Source organism: Corythoichthys intestinalis, chromosome 12 (genome assembly GCF_030265065.1).
Source record: "Corythoichthys intestinalis isolate RoL2023-P3 chromosome 12, ASM3026506v1, whole genome shotgun sequence".
In the NCBI taxonomy this organism is placed as follows: Eukaryota; Metazoa; Chordata; class Actinopteri; order Syngnathiformes; family Syngnathidae; genus Corythoichthys; species Corythoichthys intestinalis.
The window spans coordinates 4,661,518-4,680,664 of NC_080406.1; the positions used below are offsets into that span (position 1 = coordinate 4,661,518).

The 19,147-nt window shown below is 40.0% G+C and overlaps 1 protein-coding gene across 3 annotated transcripts in view; it reads right to left on the reverse strand.

The window, feature by feature from the left end:
- Positions 1-19,147, reverse strand: part of dachd (dachshund d) — a 357,117-nt gene that overhangs the window by 153,834 nt on the left and 184,136 nt on the right. The window lies entirely within an intron of this gene.

A 19,147-nucleotide genomic window follows, 5' to 3' on the forward strand; every position in this document is an offset into this window, starting at 1 on the left:
GGGACATGTCCTGTTGATATCAGTTCACTTCCTGTTAATTTGGGGAAATTTCAGGGACACGTTCTGTTGATATCAGGTCTCAAAATGTCAAAGGATTTAATGGTAAAAAATATCACAGGAACCTGGAAAACATCGGTTCCTGTGATTTTTTTTTTTTTTTTTGCCATTGAAAATGAATGGGAAATTTGGACCTGCATGGCTGTCATTGGCATCCTATTAGAAATAAATGGGATAGTTTTTGGCAAATTTGGAGGGACCTGTAAATTTTTTTGTAAATGGTGTTTTACTTGTATAGCGCCTTTCCACCTTTCAAGTATTTACACTACCTCGCCATCAACCTACTGGTGAAGCAGCACCAGGAGCAACATGGAGTTCAGTATCTTGCTAAAGGACACTTAGACAAGATGAATCAGGGCGGAGAATGGAACCCACAACCTCTGGACAACTACTCTACCACTGAGCCCCGCCACCCCAAATTATAGAAACAGTGGGGCAAATAAGGATTTAGTCAACCACTAATTGTGCAAGGTCTCCCACTTGAAAATATTAGAGAGGCCTGTAATTGTCAACATGGGTGAACCTCAACCATGAGAGACAGAATGTGGAAAAAAAAACCAGAAAATCACATTGTTTGATTTTTAAAGAATTTATTTGCAAATCATGGTGGAAAATAAGTATTTGGTCAACACCAAAGGTTCATTTCAATACTTCGTTATGTACCCTTTGTTGGCAATAACAAAGGCCAAACGTTTTCTGTAACGCTTCACAAGCTTTTCACACACTGTTGCTGGCATTTTGGCCCATTCCTCCATGCAGATCTCCTCTAGAGCAGTGATGTTTTGGGGCTGTCGTCGGGCAACACGGACTTTCAACTCCCTCCTCACCCCGTGGCGTCAAAATGATAACAAGAACGGTGGGCAAAAATCCCAGAACCACACAGGGGGACCTAGTGAATGACCTACAGAGAGCTGGGACCACAGTAACAAAGGCTACTTACTATCAATAACACAATGCGCCGCCAGGGACTCAAATCCTGCACCGCCAGACGTGTCCCCCTGCTGAAGCCAGTACACGTCCAGGCCCATCTGCGGGTCGCTAGAGAGCATTTGGATAATCCAGAAGAGGACTGGGAGAATGTGTTATGGTCAGATGAAACCAAAATAGAACTTTTTGGTAGAAACACAGGTTCTCTTGTTTGGAGGAAAAAGAATACTGAATTGCACCATACCCACTGTGAAGCATTGGGATGGAAACATTATACTTTGGGGCTGTTTTTCTGCAAAGGGACCAGGACGACTGAGCTGTGTAAAGGAAAGAATGAATGGGGCCATGTATCGAGCGATTTTGAGTGAAAATCTCCTTCCATCAGCAAGGGCATTGAAGATGAGACGTGGCTGGGTCTTTCAGCATGACAATGATCCCAAACACACAGCCAGGGCAACAAAGGAGTGGCTTCATAAGAAGCATTTCAAGGTCCTGGAGTGGCCTAGCCAGTCTCCAGGTCTCAACCACATAGAAAATCTGTGAGGGGAGTTGAAAGTCCGTTTTGCCCAACGACAGCCCCAAAACATCACTGCTCTAGAGGAGATCTGCATGGAGGAATGCGCCAAAATACCAGCAACAGTGTGTGAAAAGCTTGTGACGAGTTGCAGAAAACGTTTGGCCTCCGTTATTGCCAACAAAGGGTACATAACAAAGTATTGAGATGAACTTTTGGTACTGATCAAATACTTATTTTCCACCATGCAAATAAATTCTTTAAAAATCAAACAATGTGATTTTCTGTTTTTTTTTTCCACATTCTTTCTCTCATGGTTGAGGTTTAACCATGTTGACAATTTCAGGCCTCTCACATTTTTTCAAGTGGGAGAACTTGCACAATTAGTGGTTGACTAAATACTCATCTGCCCCACTGTATTAGATGTCATTGTACTGTCCTCGATTAGACGTTGGAGCTAAGTCCTAGCTTGACAGTGAGCTAAGATTCAAAATCAGACGTCCGTGTTTCTCATCTTCAATAACAGCAATTCAAATTTGTGTTTACAAGTAGATGCTGATACAGTTCCGTACAGTTACGCTGGAGACGTAACCCGAATTACCGTTTAAATCGGAATTAAACTTTAAAGTAAATTTCAAAATAATCCAAATAAACTGCCCTCTGGTGGCAGCGTTGGGTATGGCTGGACTGTCGCCCTTTGACTGAGATGCAGATTGCAGATGTCTAACATGGATAGAGCACTGCTGCACTCTGGTTTGGCCCTCATAGCGCTGTAAGTTGTTTTAGCTAATATTTGTTTGTGTAGCCATTTGTAATTATGTTTACAGCTACAGTTTGTGGAGCTATGTGTTAGCAATTTGCTATGAGAATTGTGAATATAGGGCAACTGGGCAGGCGTTGTGGCCAAATCGTCAACCCAGTAGATGGCAGTAATGCCTCATGATAGGGGTAAACTGCCAACAAAAACAAGATGAACTACTCCTTCCCACCCTTCTAGTAAGAGCCAAGTCAACTGCTGCCCCCCAGTGGCCGGAGGGATTCTCTTCAAATTGGTCTCGTGAAAAATCATTAAAAAAGGACATTTTTATGAATTTATAAAACCCGCCCAGACGACGAGGATACTACGTGAAAGTAGGACTTGTCCGGGCAAAAGAGGACGTTTGGTCACCCTAAACTACACATATGATAAGAAAATATTACATATTGTGAATTTGTGATGGAAACTATGGCCAAGTTTTGTCTCGTTCTCATCTCATCTCGTTATGTTTTAGTAGACACGTTTTTAGCTCTTCATCATGACGTCATCGTCGTGAAAAAAAAATTGTTCGTTGGCAAAATACTTTCGATAACGTTGACGAAAACAACACTGGTCTGAAAAATACGATATGTTAGATTAACAAATGCAAACAAATCTCCCTAGTGAAGAGTGGCAGTCACTTTTATCTGTTTAATGCTGGAACGTTTTGACATTGGTTCTAGTGCTGCAACGATTAATCGATTAACTCGAGTATTCGTTTAGAAAAAAATATTTGAATTAAATTTTGTTGCTTCGAGTATTCGTTCAATTAAAGTGGAGTTGTAATAGTTTATTTTGAAAGTGTTCACATTTAGTTTTATTGATTAAAGTGGATACACTGCCCTCTGCTCTGCCTCTTTTCACATGGCTTAATCCAACTGCTCCCTGTTAAGACCAACATAAGCTAAGTTTTTGTTTGAGCTAATGTTTTTTAATGCATTCATAATTTAGTTTATAGTATTTAGCCGTTTTTTGTGGGAATATGTGTCTGAACCATTTGTTAGGAGCAATGTAAAAAAAAAGAAAAAAAGAAAAAAAACTTTAGCATTTTATAGCATTTAAGCTAGCTGACGTTTTCTATGTACATAGATCCTCATTTAAAAAAAAAATTGTACTGTTTGAGGCTCAGCTCAGGTATTTTAATTTTTTATGTCTTATCCGATTACTCGATTATTCAAACTAGTCCATCGATTAATTGACTACTAAAATATTCGATAGGTGCAGCCCTAATTGGTTCTTAGTTTGTCCTATAATAGAGTGTACGACTTTAGCGGTGTTATCTCCCTAAATGTAGAGGGCAACACTCCATTAGACATCTTTGAAATCCAAAATCACCGCTTGCTCACACTGGTAACTTGTAATGAAAGATAAAAACATTTTGAAACCTTAAACCGATTGTAAAACAATAAATATAAATCAGCTAACTCTTTCATTTTAACAGATCAATTGTCAGAAACCGCGGCCCTACACGACGGCCGTAATGAGGAAGACGGGGAAGTCCATTAAGCCGCAGGAAGTCTGAAACGTCAACATTCCACTCGGTCACTAATCTGCATTCATTACCATGCAAACAAAACAATCCCGTCTCGTATAGTCTCCCAAAGTCACCTTTAGATTCAGACGCCGCTATAGAAACAGGTACGAATCATCGGGAGCGCAAAAGCAAACACGCCAAAAAAATAGCAGAACCCGTCAAAGAATTAATGGAGACTAGCGTGGCGGTGTCACACGGGGAGCACCAAACAGCAAATAACAGAGACAAGGTCTGACGGTAGCCCTTGGAGCAGCTGTCATATTAAATAATAATGAAGGATCTATTAATATGCAAAGGAAGCAGCAGCCGACTGGCTTAACGCTGTCATGCCTCCGCATATTGTCAGGATCTTCATCATTAATTAACATGCTAGCTGCCCCATACCTGCGCCAATGTCAGAACATTCTTACAACAAACACCCCAATGCCTGTGCCCTCCGCAACTATCTCACATAATTGAATTAAAATCAGATTATCCTCGCGCCACTGCACAAAAGACGGAATTGTCTTTTTAATAAAATTAAACATTTTGGCTCTGTTAAAGTGCGCACCACAGGCACAAATTAAAACACTTATACATTCGGTTAGGCGTGCACGTGGCGGCGTCAAAACAACACAACCTAGGGTACACTCTTCCTAGGTGTTCTGCACTCACTTGAACTCTGCGACGATGCATCATGATGAATTTAGTATCAATTACGGTGCTTAGTAACCTTATGACAAGTCGGCAAAGGAGGCAGTGTAGCAAACAGCACAAAGAAACAACACTTAAGTGGTAGACGGAGCCAGTGGCCCTTAAAGAGCATACGACAGGAGAAAAAAAGTCTTAAATAGCATTATTATGTGAATTAGAATCATATTTTGAGACGATTCGACTATATACAACAATTTAGCAAAGCGCAGATGACAAGAAATTAGTCTTTTAATCTGCCGGTTAGCCACGCCTACCGTTATAGGGCTCGAGCGTCCCCAACAGGTGGATGACGTCAGCGGGAGACTGGGCTCATCGGTTTTACTATTCAGCCCATTGAGGGGGAATTATTCAGAACGAGAAAAACGCGATGAAGAGAGCCGCAAAATGTCATTGTTTCAGTCTCTCTACTCCAATATTTTTACAGGATATTCTTTTTATCCAAGTATTTTTCCCCTATAGCTAAATAAATGGCTTGAGAAGGACCAGTCAGCCCGTCGAGGGGGAAGTATTCACAACGAGGAAAACGCGACGAAGAGAGCTGCAAAATGTCATTGTTTCTGTCTCCTTACTTCAATATTTTTACAGGATATTCTTTTTATCCAAGTATTTTCCCCAATTGCTAAATAAATGGCATGGTCATGACAAATAACAGTCTTGTGCTAAATGGAATATGAAATCATAAAAATGCACTTATTCAGCACGACATGGCAAAATTATTCTATAATGGTCAAAACTGTTGACTTCACATTTACTATCGCACCTCCCGAACGATATTTTATGACACCTAAATCGGACATATGTCATTTCCCTTCCCCGGCTTCGGAGAATGTAAACAAACCAAGAGGAGTGACAGCTAGCCGACATGCTAACCCGAACCGAGTGATGTTTCAAAGTTTTCGAAGCGGAAAATCCCACATAAGTAGCCCGGATTATTTGACATGACGACTGGGTTGTCGATTGTCTTCGCAGACCGGCAAACCGCCCGGCAGAGAGCAATTTACAGCTCGTTCCCCGGAGGAGGGCGGCTGCAGTTGTTGTGCAGCTAACATGCAGCTAATGAGCATGAGGACAGCTTTTTACATGCCTATCAATGATCAAACGTAAGTAGTCCTTTATTTAAAGAAAGTTAGTAGTGTTTACTTTGTAATCACTGTATTCATATTTGACATAATACAAAACAAGATGTTTACTCACTTCCTCGTAAGTCCAATGGTCCCACAGTAGTCGGGCTTGTTTTGGCCAATATCCATGGTGAATGGGAACCTTTTGAAACTCCAAAAAGGCGCACACGCCTCTCCCTCATACAGCAAGATTTTTCTGCAGCCATTTGGCTGCCGTGATGCGAAAAATAAACGTATTAATCCACAAAATCAGCTGGATTCTTAGTCCTCATACACAACAGTACGGCTAGAAAGTGAAGAGGACGCCTTCAACCATACACGTCACAGCGCCCTCCTCCTCAATGCAAGACCGAAGCCGGAAGTCACTCATTTTCATGGCGCGGGATTCAAAAAACTAAATAAATATAGCGATCGCTTCTACACACATCCAAGCGGTCCATATCATTCAGGAGCATAAAATTCCGCGTATGTTATGAAATAAACGTGCTTTTTCGTGTCACATGCACTTTAACTAGTGTGGCCATATTTTGATTCCCAAAAAATAGGACACTCGGCCCGGACTCGAGATAGCTGTCTTTTCAATTCTTACTGTACAAATAAATAATCTGAAACAATGTTTTAAATAATGCATCTTTTGTAGGAAATCCAGTTTGAACAAAAAGCTAATTTCTCTTTCCAGTGAAATAATGTTAACACTAGAACTACCAAGGGTGGCTAAGTTGATACAAATCACTTTTGTAACCAGAGAGAGATCATCTGACCCTAATCAGCATAATTTATGTGAGCACTAAGGTCTTCATTAGTCATTCCCATTCACACTCGCAAAACCACAGGTTTGGATTGCTCCAATTACAGTGGGGCGAATAAATATTTCGTCAACCACCAATTGTGCAAGTTCTCCTACTTGAAAAGATTAGAGAGGCCTTTAATTGTCAACATGGGTAAACCTCAACCATGAGAGACGGACTGTCGAAAAAAAAAAAACAACAGAAAATCACATTGTTTGATTTTTAAAGAATTTATTTCCAAATTAGAGTGGAAAATAAGTATTTGGTCACCTATAAACAAGCAAGATTTCTGGCTGTCAAAGAGGTCTAACTTCTTCTCATGAGGTCTAATGAGGCTCCACTCGTTACCTGTATTAATGGCACCTATTTTAACTCATTATCGGTATAAAAGACACCTGTCCACAATCTCAGTCAGTCACACTCCAAACTCCACTATGGCCAAGACCAAAGAGCTGTCGAAGGACACCAGAGACAAAATTGTAGACCTGCACGACCACCACCACCTGCTGGGAAAACTGAATCTGCAATAGGTAAAACACTTGGTGTAAAGAAATCAACTGTGGGAGCAATTATTAAAAAAATGGAAGACATACAAGCCCACTGATAATCTCCCTCGATCTGGGGCTCCATGCAAGATCTCACCCCGTGGCGTCAAAATGATAACAAGAACGGTGAGCAAAAATCCCAGAACCACACGGGGGGACCTAGTGAATGACCTACAGAGAGCTGGGACCAGATTAACAAAGGCTACTATCAGTAACACAATGAGCCACTAGGGACTCAAATCCTTCACTGCCAGACGTGTCCCCCTGCTGAAGCCAGTACACGTCCAGGCCCATCTGCGGTTCGCTAAAGAGCATTTGGATGATCCAGAAGAGGACTGGGAGAATGTGTTATGGTCAGATGGAACCAGATTAAACCAATATAGAACTTTTTGGTAGAAACACAGGTTCTCGTGTTTGGAAGAGAAAGAATACTGAATTGCATCTGAAGAACACCATACCCACTGTGAAGCAGAGGGGTGAAAACATCATGCTTTGGGGCTGTTTTTCTGCAAAGGGACCAGGAAGATTGATCTGTGTTAAGGAAAGAATGAATGGGGCCATGTAATGAGCGATTTTGATTGAAAATCTCCTTCCATCAGCAAGGGCATTGAAGATGAGACGTGGCTGGGTCATTCAGCATGACAATGATCCCAAACACACAGCCAGGGCAACAAAGGAGTGGCTTCGTAAGAAGAATTTCAAGGTCCTGGAGTGGCCTAGCCAGTCTCCAGGTCTCAACCACATAGAAAATCTGTGAGGGGAGTTGAAAGTCCGTTTTGCCCAACGACAGCCCCAAAACATCACTGCTCTAGAGGAGATCTGCATGGAGGAATGCGCCAAAATACCAGCAACAGTGTGTGAAAAGCTTGTGAAGAGTTGCAGAAAACGTTTGGCCTTTGTTATTGCCAACAAAGGCTACATAACAAAGTATTGAGATGAACTTTTGGTATTGACCAAATACTTATTTTCCACTCTAATTTGGAAATAAATTCTTTAAAAATCAAACGATGTGATTTTCATTTTTTTTTTTTCTCCAACATTCTGTCTCTCATGGTTGAGGTTTACCCATGTTGACAATTACAGGCCTCTCTAATATTTACAAGTGGGAGAACTTGCACAATTAGTAGTTGACTAAATACTTATTTGCCCCACTGTATATATATATATATATTAATAAATTGTTTTTATGCACTTCAAATGTAATAATTATGATTAAGTTTTAAACATGTTACTGTCCCACCTAATTATTCTTAAACAAGAATAACGCAGAAAAATGTTTGTCTTTATTAAATGCTTCATTGAGTGAGTCCACTCAAATCCGCTTACGCTGGTCATTTGCACACAATGAGTTGCCACGGCAAATATTTAACAAGCTAAACTATGATTGACACATGCGGCGCCTTAAAGTTTTGGCTTCCAGGCTTCTCTAGCAAGCTCAAACCTTAACACCTGTCAATCATCGTTAACTTTAACAAACAACTCCAGTGCACTGCCTGACCAAGAAAAGCAGCAGGATGGACTGACGCGCAAAGTTTGAAGCGTGAAGTAGCGAGGGATCACTGTATATTCATAACAGAGGCATAGAACAATCAATCTTGGCTGTCAGGTTACATTTTTACTCCAGTACACATTGTTTTAACTTCCAGTTGGGAAAGAGAAAGAAATGCATTCAAGGTTTCACTGTCTTATTTCATCAGCGAGGTTATGGATTCATGCAGGTACGATGTACTATACGCTAGGTAGCATTCATTTCTCTAATGGTAAAGTCAGTTCCGCCACGCCGTAAATGAATTACATTGAAGCTTTTGCTGCTCAAGTCATGGCCAGAGTGTGAGCAAAGGTTCTCTCTCCACTTAAAAGGAGATGTCATCTCCATGTGGTGTCAGTCCACGGCGAATAATCCCATTTGAGAAGGTTGGGAATGTGGAGGGGGGGCAATCTGCCTGTAATGTATCAACCACCTGAAAAACTCCCTTAGGCACGTGCATGCACTTACACATGCGCTTTTCCACACAAGTACATATGAGAGTATTTCCTTAAATGGGAAGCTAAGCATATTAAGATGTCCTCTTTGCTAAATGGCGGCGGTGTCAAGGGCACACATACGTACATATGTTAACAATGTGTTTCAGCACGCGGATTGCTGCTCTTGTTAGCGTGTGAAGGAAACCTGCACAACAGTGTGGGCGTTGATTTTAATCTAACGCGATTTGCACGTTTAGAGGCAGGAAAAATACAACATTTGCAGATGAATGAATCATAAACACTCCAGTGGATTGGGGCTTGTTTAGGAGAAAGTAAAATGGATTTGACAAATTTGAGGTACGGTGATTTAAGTGGGATTGACTTCACGTATAAACTAACATGGCACCATAGTGACATTTCAAAAACATAATAAAATGCTGTTGTAGCAGGTTTTACAAGAATAAACTAAAACTAGAGTTGTCCAATAATGACTTTTTAACCAATAACCGATATCTCGATATTCTCCAACTCCAAAAATCCTATACCGATATCAAACCGGTATATTAGGGATGTGATACTTTGGACCCCAAAAGGTTATCGAGATATTGTTTTAAAAAGGTGTCAAAAAAAAAAAAAAGGGACCAACAAGTTGCTACCAAAATCTTCCAACACAATAGTGTCTCAGTTAACTCTATGGCTACCATTCGCGGCGCTCAACGCTCAACCCATTGAGACCGGGAAGGGCGGATGAACATTCGTTTAAAACCAGAGCTTTTACAGTCACTCTTTCTTATTTTTGGGGCACTTACAGGTTACTTTCTGTTCATTTTAGGGCATTAACAGGTCACTCCCAATGGAGTTTGCGTCACTGCCTAATTTCCCAGGTCACTTGCTATTCTGTAACCCATAATCAACAGAAAGTGACCCATATAATGCCCCAAAATGAACTCGTTGCCTGGCATTGCCACGAATGACCATAGAAGTTGGAGGGGCTCGTTTGAAGTGGGAGGACTTCACTCGCTGCCACCCTCCCAGTTCAAATGGAATGGACATCTACTAGTGATAAACTTACAACAGAGGATGAAGATATCTTGTTTATTTCTGCTTTTTTAGTTGTTTTGTAGAATGATTTCCTGACCAGTGTATCGATAATCGTTGTATCGCCGTATCGTGAGACCATCATTATCGTGTGGCAAAATGGATTTTGCCATGTGGTGTTATTTTTTTTTTTGCATGGCAAAATCAATTGGATGGATTTTGCCACATGGCAAACAAATGCCACATGGCAAAATCAATTTTGCCACATGGCAAAACAAAATTCCACATGGCAAAATTCATTTTGCCACATGGCAAAAACAAAAAAGCAATTTTGCCACATGGCAAAAAAAAATGCCATATGGGAAAATCACTTTTGTCTCATGGCAAAAAAATGCCACATGGCAAAATCAATTGTCTCATGGCAAAAAATGCCACATGGCAAAAACAAAAATGCCACATGGCAAAATCAATTTTGCCACATGGAAAAAATGCCACATGGCAACATTCAATTTGCCACATGAATAAAAATTCCACATGGCAAAATCCATTTTGCCACATGGCAAAAGAATGCCACATGGCAAAATCAATTTTGTCTCATGGGAAAAAAATGCCACTTGGCAAAAACAAAATTGCCACATGGCAAAATCAATTTTGTCTCATGGGAAAAAAATGCCACTTGGCAAAAACAAAATTGCCACATGGCAAAATCAATTTTGCCACATGGAAAAAAAATGCCACATGGCAAAATCCATTTTGCCACATGGAAAAAAAATGCCACGTGGCAAAATCCATTTTGCAACAGAAAAAAAATGCCACATGGCAAAAAAAAAAAAAATCCACATGGCAAAATTAATTTTGCAACATGGCAAAAACAAAATGCCACATGGCAAAAACAAAAAATCATTTTTTCCACATGACAAAAAAATGCCACAGGGCAAAATCCATTTTGCCACATGGAAAAAATATGCTAAATGGCAAAATTCATTTTGTAACACGGCAAAAAAATGCCACGTGGCAAAACAAAAAATCAATTTTTCTACATGGCAAAAAAATGCCACATGGCAAAATCAATTTTTCCACATGGCAAAAAAATGCCACATGGCAAAATCCATTTTGCCACATGGCAAAAACAAAAATGCCACATGGCAACATCAATTTTGCTACATGGCAAATAAATGCCACATGGCAAAATCCATTTTGCCACATGGCAAATGCCACTTTTCGTTCTCGGCCCAGCTGGGAAAAAGGTCACATTTGAGCTAACGAACATTGCGTCTACTGAACAAAATTGCTAAATGCCTGTTAAAAATCATGACGATTCTGCTTCGCCAAGGAATTGCAAGTTAATTGCGTCTTCAATGAAGCCACTGGCCCGCCATCATTATGCACGAAGATGCTAGCACAAGTGAAAAATGAACTTACACGACGCGACAACTGTTTGAGACACTTTTTCACTGTCGCCATTTTCCTATCCATCAGCACTCGCTGGACATGACACAGCATTAATTAGCCGCTTGCTTAGATGCTAACTTATGTGTGGTCAATTATATCCAATTAGGAGACTGTCAAAATCTGTAACTTCCCTTGACATTTAACGGCTAATGCTAACATCAAAACGGTTCTATTATAAAATCAGCAAGCGACAGATAGGAACAATTGTGTTGGAGCACAGTTAGCGAGGGCCGCATGATGGTTATGAGAACATGGAAGACCTCAATTACTTTATCAGTGGTGTCTGAATACCCCGACTAAATGTCAAGATCAGAGCATCCCTCTGGGCTTTAAAGGGGACAGTATCAAAAGGCTTCTCTGTTGCTTCTCTGTTCAGCTAAATAACACGACTCTTTCTCATCATTGTCCTCCTCCGCACTCGTGTCGGCCTTTAAGTTCATTTTCCGCAGATAGCAGCCGACCTCGCCCTATGCGTTCAAAGCAAGTGATTGCGCTGAATGTGTTTCATATTAGGTTTCAAACGCCTCCCTGACAAAGCTTGCTTGCCTTCAGGACGAAAAATCACTTTTGGGATTATATGACAGCAAAGAAGAGATAACTAAAGTCTGTTCGAGCGACAATGCGTTGTAATTTTATCGGAAAGCCTTTGTTGGATTACGAATTATGTTTGGTAAGTTTAGTTGGTTTCTACAGTGAAGTAGCAGATTTGTCAGGGATAATCATTCTAGGGTTTCAGCTATCGATTATTTCGGTAATCGATTAATCTCAGAGGTGGGTAGTAACGCACTGCGTTGATGCCGTTACATTTACTTGAGTAACTTTCTTAGAAAAATGTACTTATAAGAGTAGTCCTAGACTTCATAATGATATTGACGGGACCGGAAAAGCTCAGTTTACATCAGGTGGCTGCTAGCTACATTCACTAACAGACTAGCATTATACTTTGACATGTTTACGTAAAATAAATGCAAATTGCACGTTTTTTTTTTTTTTTTTTTGCTTTTAACGAAGAATCGAGACAGTTTTACGTCCCTATCTATAAGGAATTTGGGGATTTAAGCATTTATTCACAAGAATTTTCACCGGAAAAGCTCAGTTTACATTAGGCGGCCGCTAGCTACATTCACTAACAGACTAGCATTGTACTTCGATATATTCACGTAAAATAAATGCTAACTGCACGTACTCTTTTTTGCTTTTAACCAAAAATCGAGACTGTTTTACGTCCATATCTATAAAGAATTTGGGGATTTAAGCATTTATTCACAACAACTTTCACCGGAAAAGCTCTGTTTACATCAGGCGGCCACTAGATACATTCACTAAGAGACTTGCATTGTACTTTGGCATATTTATGTAAAATACATTCTAATTGCACGTTTTTTGTTGTGCTTTTAACCAAGAATCGAGACTGTTTTACGTCCATATCTATAAAGAATTCGGGGATTCAAGCATTTATTCACAAGGATTTTCACCAGTTAAGCTCTGTTTACACCAAGCGGCCGCTAGCTACATTTACTAACAGACTAGCATTGTACTTCGATATATTTACGTAAAATAAATGCTAGCTGCACTTTTTTTTTTTTTTTTTTTTTTTTTGCTTTTAACCAATAATTGAGACTGGTTCACGTCTATATCTATAAAGAAATCAGGGATTTAAGCATTTATTCACAAAAAATGTCAAAGTAAAAGCTCAGCTTACATCAAGCCACCGCTAGCTACATTCACTAACAGACTAGCATTGTACTTTGACATATTTACGTAAAATAAATGCTAACTGCACGTACTTTTTTTTTTGCTTTTAACCAAAAATCAAGACTGTTTTACGTCCATATCTATAGAGAATTTGGGGATTTAAGCATTTATTCACAAGAATTTTTACCGGAAAAGCTCTGTTTACATCAAGCGACCGCTAGCTACATTTACTAACAGACTAGCATTGTACTTCAATATATTTACGTAAAATAAATCCTAACTGCATGTTTTTTGGCTTTTAACTAAGAATCAAGACTGTTTTACGTCCATATCTAGAAAGAATCTGGGGATTTAAGCATTTATTCACAAGAATTTTTACTGGAAAAGCTCATTTTACATCAGGCGGCCGTTAGCTACATTCACTAACAGACTAGCATTGTGCCTCAACATATTTATTTAAAATAAATGCTAATTCCACTTTTTTTTTGTGCTTGTAACCAAGAATCGAGAATGTTTTACGTTCATATCTATAATGTATGTGGGGATTTAAGCATTTATTCACCAAAAATTACACCGGAAAAGCTCATTTTCCATCAAGCGGCCGCTAGCTACCTTTACTAACAGACTAGCATTGTACGTCGATATATTACGTAAAATAAATGCTAACTGCACTTTTTTTTTTTTTTTTGCTTTTAACCAAGAATCAACTGTTTTACATCCATATCTTATAAGGAATTTGGAGATTTCAGCATTTATTCACAAGAGTTTTCACGGGAAAAGCTCAGTTTACATTAGGTGGCTGCTAGTTACATTCACTAACAGACTAGCATTGTACTTCAACATATTTACGTAAAATAAATGCTAAATACACATTTTTATTTGTTTTGCTTTTAACCAAGAATCGCGACTGTTTCACGTCCATATCTATAAAGAATTTAGGGATTTTAAGCATTTTTTCACGAGAATTTTCAACAAAAAAAAGGTCTTTGTCTGTGATTCCACTCGGTTAGCTTTGACAGCCTCGCCAACAATGCAGGACCCCTATTTATCGGCCCTGCGCCCTGTCAATATATTATGAAGTCTATGGCAGGGCTCCAGACAATCATTTTTTTTTACCAGGAGCACAGTGGCCCCTAACTTAAAATTTTAGGGGCGCAAACCAAAGATTCAGGGGCGCACTCTGTAAATTTGTAAGTTTTCACTGTTTAACCGATACTTTCATAATGACTACGTAAAACTACAAACGTGTGAATCTATATTTTATTCTCCATCAGTTTTGACATCAACCAGTACATGGTGTTATATTACAGCTCGGAACGAAGGCTGTTTACAAGTATAACGTGATTCATTACATGAAAAAAAATCATGATACGAAAGCCACTCTGGAGCAAATTAATTTGGTATCTTGAGGTACCGCTGTACTTCAGTAAATATCATTTACTTTGAGTGAATGCTGAAAATGGTAAAACATAGTTAGATGTGTCAAGAAGGAGAGCACAACAATATGCAAATAGGAGCACTTAAAGCCACCAACATCAAAGTAGTCACAATGAAGCCCGCCACAAATAGAACAAAAGCGTTCGTCGCAATAAGACTTGGCCTGAGGGGGCGTCAGGGCCCAAACGCTAGCTGTTGATTCTTGTGGCGATAAGCTTGCTTTAGCGTCAACCAGTGCCTATGTACATATAGCAGTGGAGTGGATTTAATCGCGCTAATTAGAATGCACTCCAGGCAACGAATGCAACATCTACCGGAATAATCTGAGAGAAAAGATCTCCACTCCAATTTATTCAACCTTCCCTTTGTTGTTGTTTTTTTTTGTTTTTCCTCAGGGACTTAAGCAAACGATCTGTTTTTGGTGAACGAGTGAGCGGCGGGTGTCTGCTGGCTTCACGTGTCATTTATGACCCGTCGCCATTTTGAAGATGAGCTGCGGGGAGCCCCCAGGTGGGGAATTCTGTGTTACCTCAATCTCCAACTCCTCGAGGGATGTACGTATCAGGATTGTGACCAACATCTGGATGAAAAATATGCCCCAAAGTTTTCCATAAAATGTGGGCGTATCAAACATCAGCGTACTGTGATGTCTTTGCGTACCCACGCAATTCCCAGAAACTCATATTAGGATTAACTCAACATCAAATTATTTGTGCGTAAAGTTTAAGAAAACTGAAAGAAAAAGTCTTGTTAGTTGTCACAAGAAGTGTAAGGCTAAAATTAAGAAAACGCTAGAGTAACTTTGATAACAAATGAAACACTTTTTCTGCCCGTTCCTGATATTTCTTAACACACCTTGTTGAAGCTGCTCTCACTTTTACTACTCAGCAGACTCAACAATGGGTAGGACTCAGTCACTGACACTGTTCCTTAGTGGTTTACATCTTATTTACATAATACGAATTCGGGATTTCTTCGTGTCAGTAAGAAACAACCAAATTCACATGTGGGGTTCCTCAAGGGTCAATTGTCAGACCACTTCATAACATCTACAGTGCTGGCCAAAAGTATTGGCACCCCTGCAATTCTGTCAGATAATGCTTAATTTCTCCCAGAAAATGATTGCAATTACAAGTGTGTTGGTAGTAATATCTTCATTTATTCTGCTTGCAATGAAAAAACACAAAAAAGAATATATATATATAGGACAACACCAACTTCCTGGTGATGACACACTCTTAAGCAGCAAAACAGAACATTGCTTTCAATCAATTATACCCACCCACCTGGACCCCACGTACTGTGTGTACGTAAAAAAGTTGTCATTGAGTTTAGGAGAACGCTCGCCGTGAGCACTAGCCTTATGGTAACGCTATGAGTTACATTTAATGGGTGATGATCACATGTCACACAACCAGACACTGCACAGGTGACGGAAAGTATGGTGCAATTTTGTGTCGTTCTCATTCGTTTCGTTATGTTTTAGTCTCCCGAGACATGTTTTTAGCTCGTTATCGTCTCGACATCATATAAAATTGTTCGTCGACGAAACATTTTGGTTATCATCATCGTTGACGAAAACAACACTGTCTACAGTACATACAGTGGGGCAAATAAGTGTTTAGTCAACCACTAATTGTTCTCCCACTTGAAAATATTAGAGAGGCCTGTAACTGTCAACATGGGTAAACCTCAACCATGAGAGACAAATTGTGGAAAAAAAAAAAAAAAACAGAAAAACACATTGTTTGATTTTTAAAGAATTTATTTGCAAATTATGGTGCAAAATAAGTATTTGGTCAATGCCAAAAGTTCATCTTAATACTTTGTTATGTACCCTTTGTTGGCAATAACGAAGGCCAAACGTTTTCTGCAACTCTTCACAAGCTTTTCACACACTGTTGCTGGTGTTTTGGCCCATTCCTCCATGCAGATCTCCTCTAGAGCAGTGATGTTTTGGGGCTGTCGTTGGGCAACACAGACTTTCAACTCTCTCCTCAGATTTTGTATGGGGTTAATATATGGAGACTGGCTAGGCCACTCCAGGACCTTGAAATGCTTCCTACGAAGCCACTCATTTGTTGCCCTGGCTGTGTGTTTGGGATCATTGTCATGCTGAAAGACCCAGCCACGTCTTATCTTCAATGGCCTTGCAGATGGAAGGAGATTCTCACTCAAAATCTCTCGATACAAGGCCCCATCATTCTTTCCTTTACACAGATCAGTCTTCCCTTTGCATAAAAACAGCTCCAAAGCATGATGCTTCCACCCCCATGCTTCACAGTGGGTATGGTGTTCTTCAGATGCAATTCGGATTCTTTCTCCGCCAAACACGAGAACCTGTGTTTCAACCAAAAAGTTCTATTTTGGTTTCATCTGACCATAACACATTCTCCCAGTCCTCTTCTGGATCATCCAAATGCTCTCTAGCGAACCGCAGACTGGCCTGGATGTGTACTGGCTTCAGCAGGGGGACACATCAGGCAGTGCAGGATTTGAGTCCCTGGCGGCGCATTGTGTTACTCATATTAGCCTTTGTTACTGTGGTCCCAACTCTCTGTAGGTCATTCATTAGGTCCCCCCGTGTGGTTCTGGGATTTTTGCTCACCGTTCTTGTTATCATTTTGACGCCACGGGGTGAGATCTTGCATGGAGCCCCAGATCAAGCGAGATTATTAGTGGTCTTGTACGTCTTCCATTTTTTAATAATTGCTCCCACAGTTCATTTCTTTACACCAAGCGAAGAGTGAAGAGTTACAGAAAACGTTCGGCCTCCGTTATTGCCAACAAAGGTAACATAAAAAAGTAATGAGATGAACTTTTGGTATTGACCAAATTCTTATTTTCCACCATGATTTGCAAATAAACTCTTTAAAAATCAAACAATGTGTTTTTCTGTTTTTTTCCAACATTCTGTCTCTCATGGTTGAAGTTTACCCATGTTGACAATTACAGGCCTCTCTAATCTTTTTAAGTAGGAGAACTTGCACAATTGGTGGTTGACTAAATACTCATTTACCCCACTGTATATTAGGGGTATGATAGTGCACAGTTTTGGAGGGCCATTCCGGACCGTTCTGGCACACTTTCACCCCTGCTTTTAATCTTAATAATCTTAATGAAAGTGTCCATGTAAATATAGCTAACGAAGACAAACCTAATTAAAGTTATTCCTCCTCTATGTCTTCACAGAACTCCTTTTATTGCTCATTGTAGAAGCTGACGATTTTTTATGGTTAAAATTTCAGATCGGTTGATTTGCATTTTATCCATGTGCAACAGTTCATGTAAAACAGGGGTCCCCAACCTTTTTTGCACCACGGACCGGTGTTATTTGGGTCTTTTTTTTTCACGGACCGGTGTTCTGACAAATTTTGCAACCCATCAAAAATTGCAACGATGCGGTTCTGCGCATGCGCGTAACGTTAAACGTGGCCGCAAAATGCGCAAATGCAGCGATTCCAAAGTAAACACTACAAACTTTCTTGAAAGAAAGGAATATTAACTTACGTTTGATCATGGAAGGACTTGTTGAAAAGTTCTCCTCAGATTCATCCTGCCATGTAAGCTTCACACAACAGCTGTACACAACAACGCTCACCGTTAACGACTTCGCCTTGTCGTTAAACATTAATTAAGAAGCCCGCTTCACAAAGATACGATGTTGGAAATTGTAGCAAGGTTTTCAACGCTCTTGTCGCGATGTCAGGATATTCCAGAATGACTTTAATCCAGAACCTCGGTAGAGTTGTTGTCTCAAATGTACGTTTAATAAGGTCGCCGTCATTTGCGATCTCTCTGTTTATTCACAGACAGGTCAGGAATCCACTCCTTCGCAGTTCGTGGGTCTTCGAGGTTGTAGGCTCGTCAGGTGCCCTTTTCGCCGTAAAAATATTTCCAAAGACGTCTGTTTTCCTGTTATCTTCGCTCGTGTGGCGGCTAATTATTTCTGGGAACAAATGTGCTGCGCCGCGGCCTAGTAATACGCTATTATCGAGGACAAGCGTACATAGATATTAGAGCTGTCCCGACTAGTCGACATCGTCGACGTCATCGATGACGTAAATCCGTCGACGAGCACAACATCCCGTCGACGGTTAATGAAGGGTTAAAAAAATATATGCGTGGAAAGTTAGAATGTCGGATGCTCTGTTTGCAAGCGGCACAAAGCCAAAAAAAGCGCACCAGAGTGTCCAAAACATTGCCTTATTTCAAAGAAACAAAGGAGAGTACACTCTTCTGTCCTGTCTCTTCAATGCCAAGCTTGGCTGCACGTCTGCCGTGAATAAACACCTCAAGCGCCTTCACGCTGTTTGTAATGTTTTTTTTTTTTTCATTTTTTGTACACCAGAGGGTGCTGTCGCCTTACTAAATAATAATGTTTCATTGACAATGGGCCTATAAGTGCTATTAGTATTGTTCTTAATGCTAATTGAAATGTTTATTTCATGTTATGGTTTATTTTATGGTATAGAAAATTATATAAGGTTAAAAGGTCATAAATATATACAGTATATACAGTGATTGCACTCAAGGGAGAGATTGTCAATGATAAGGTAATAAATTAAGGTAAAGGCAATTCATA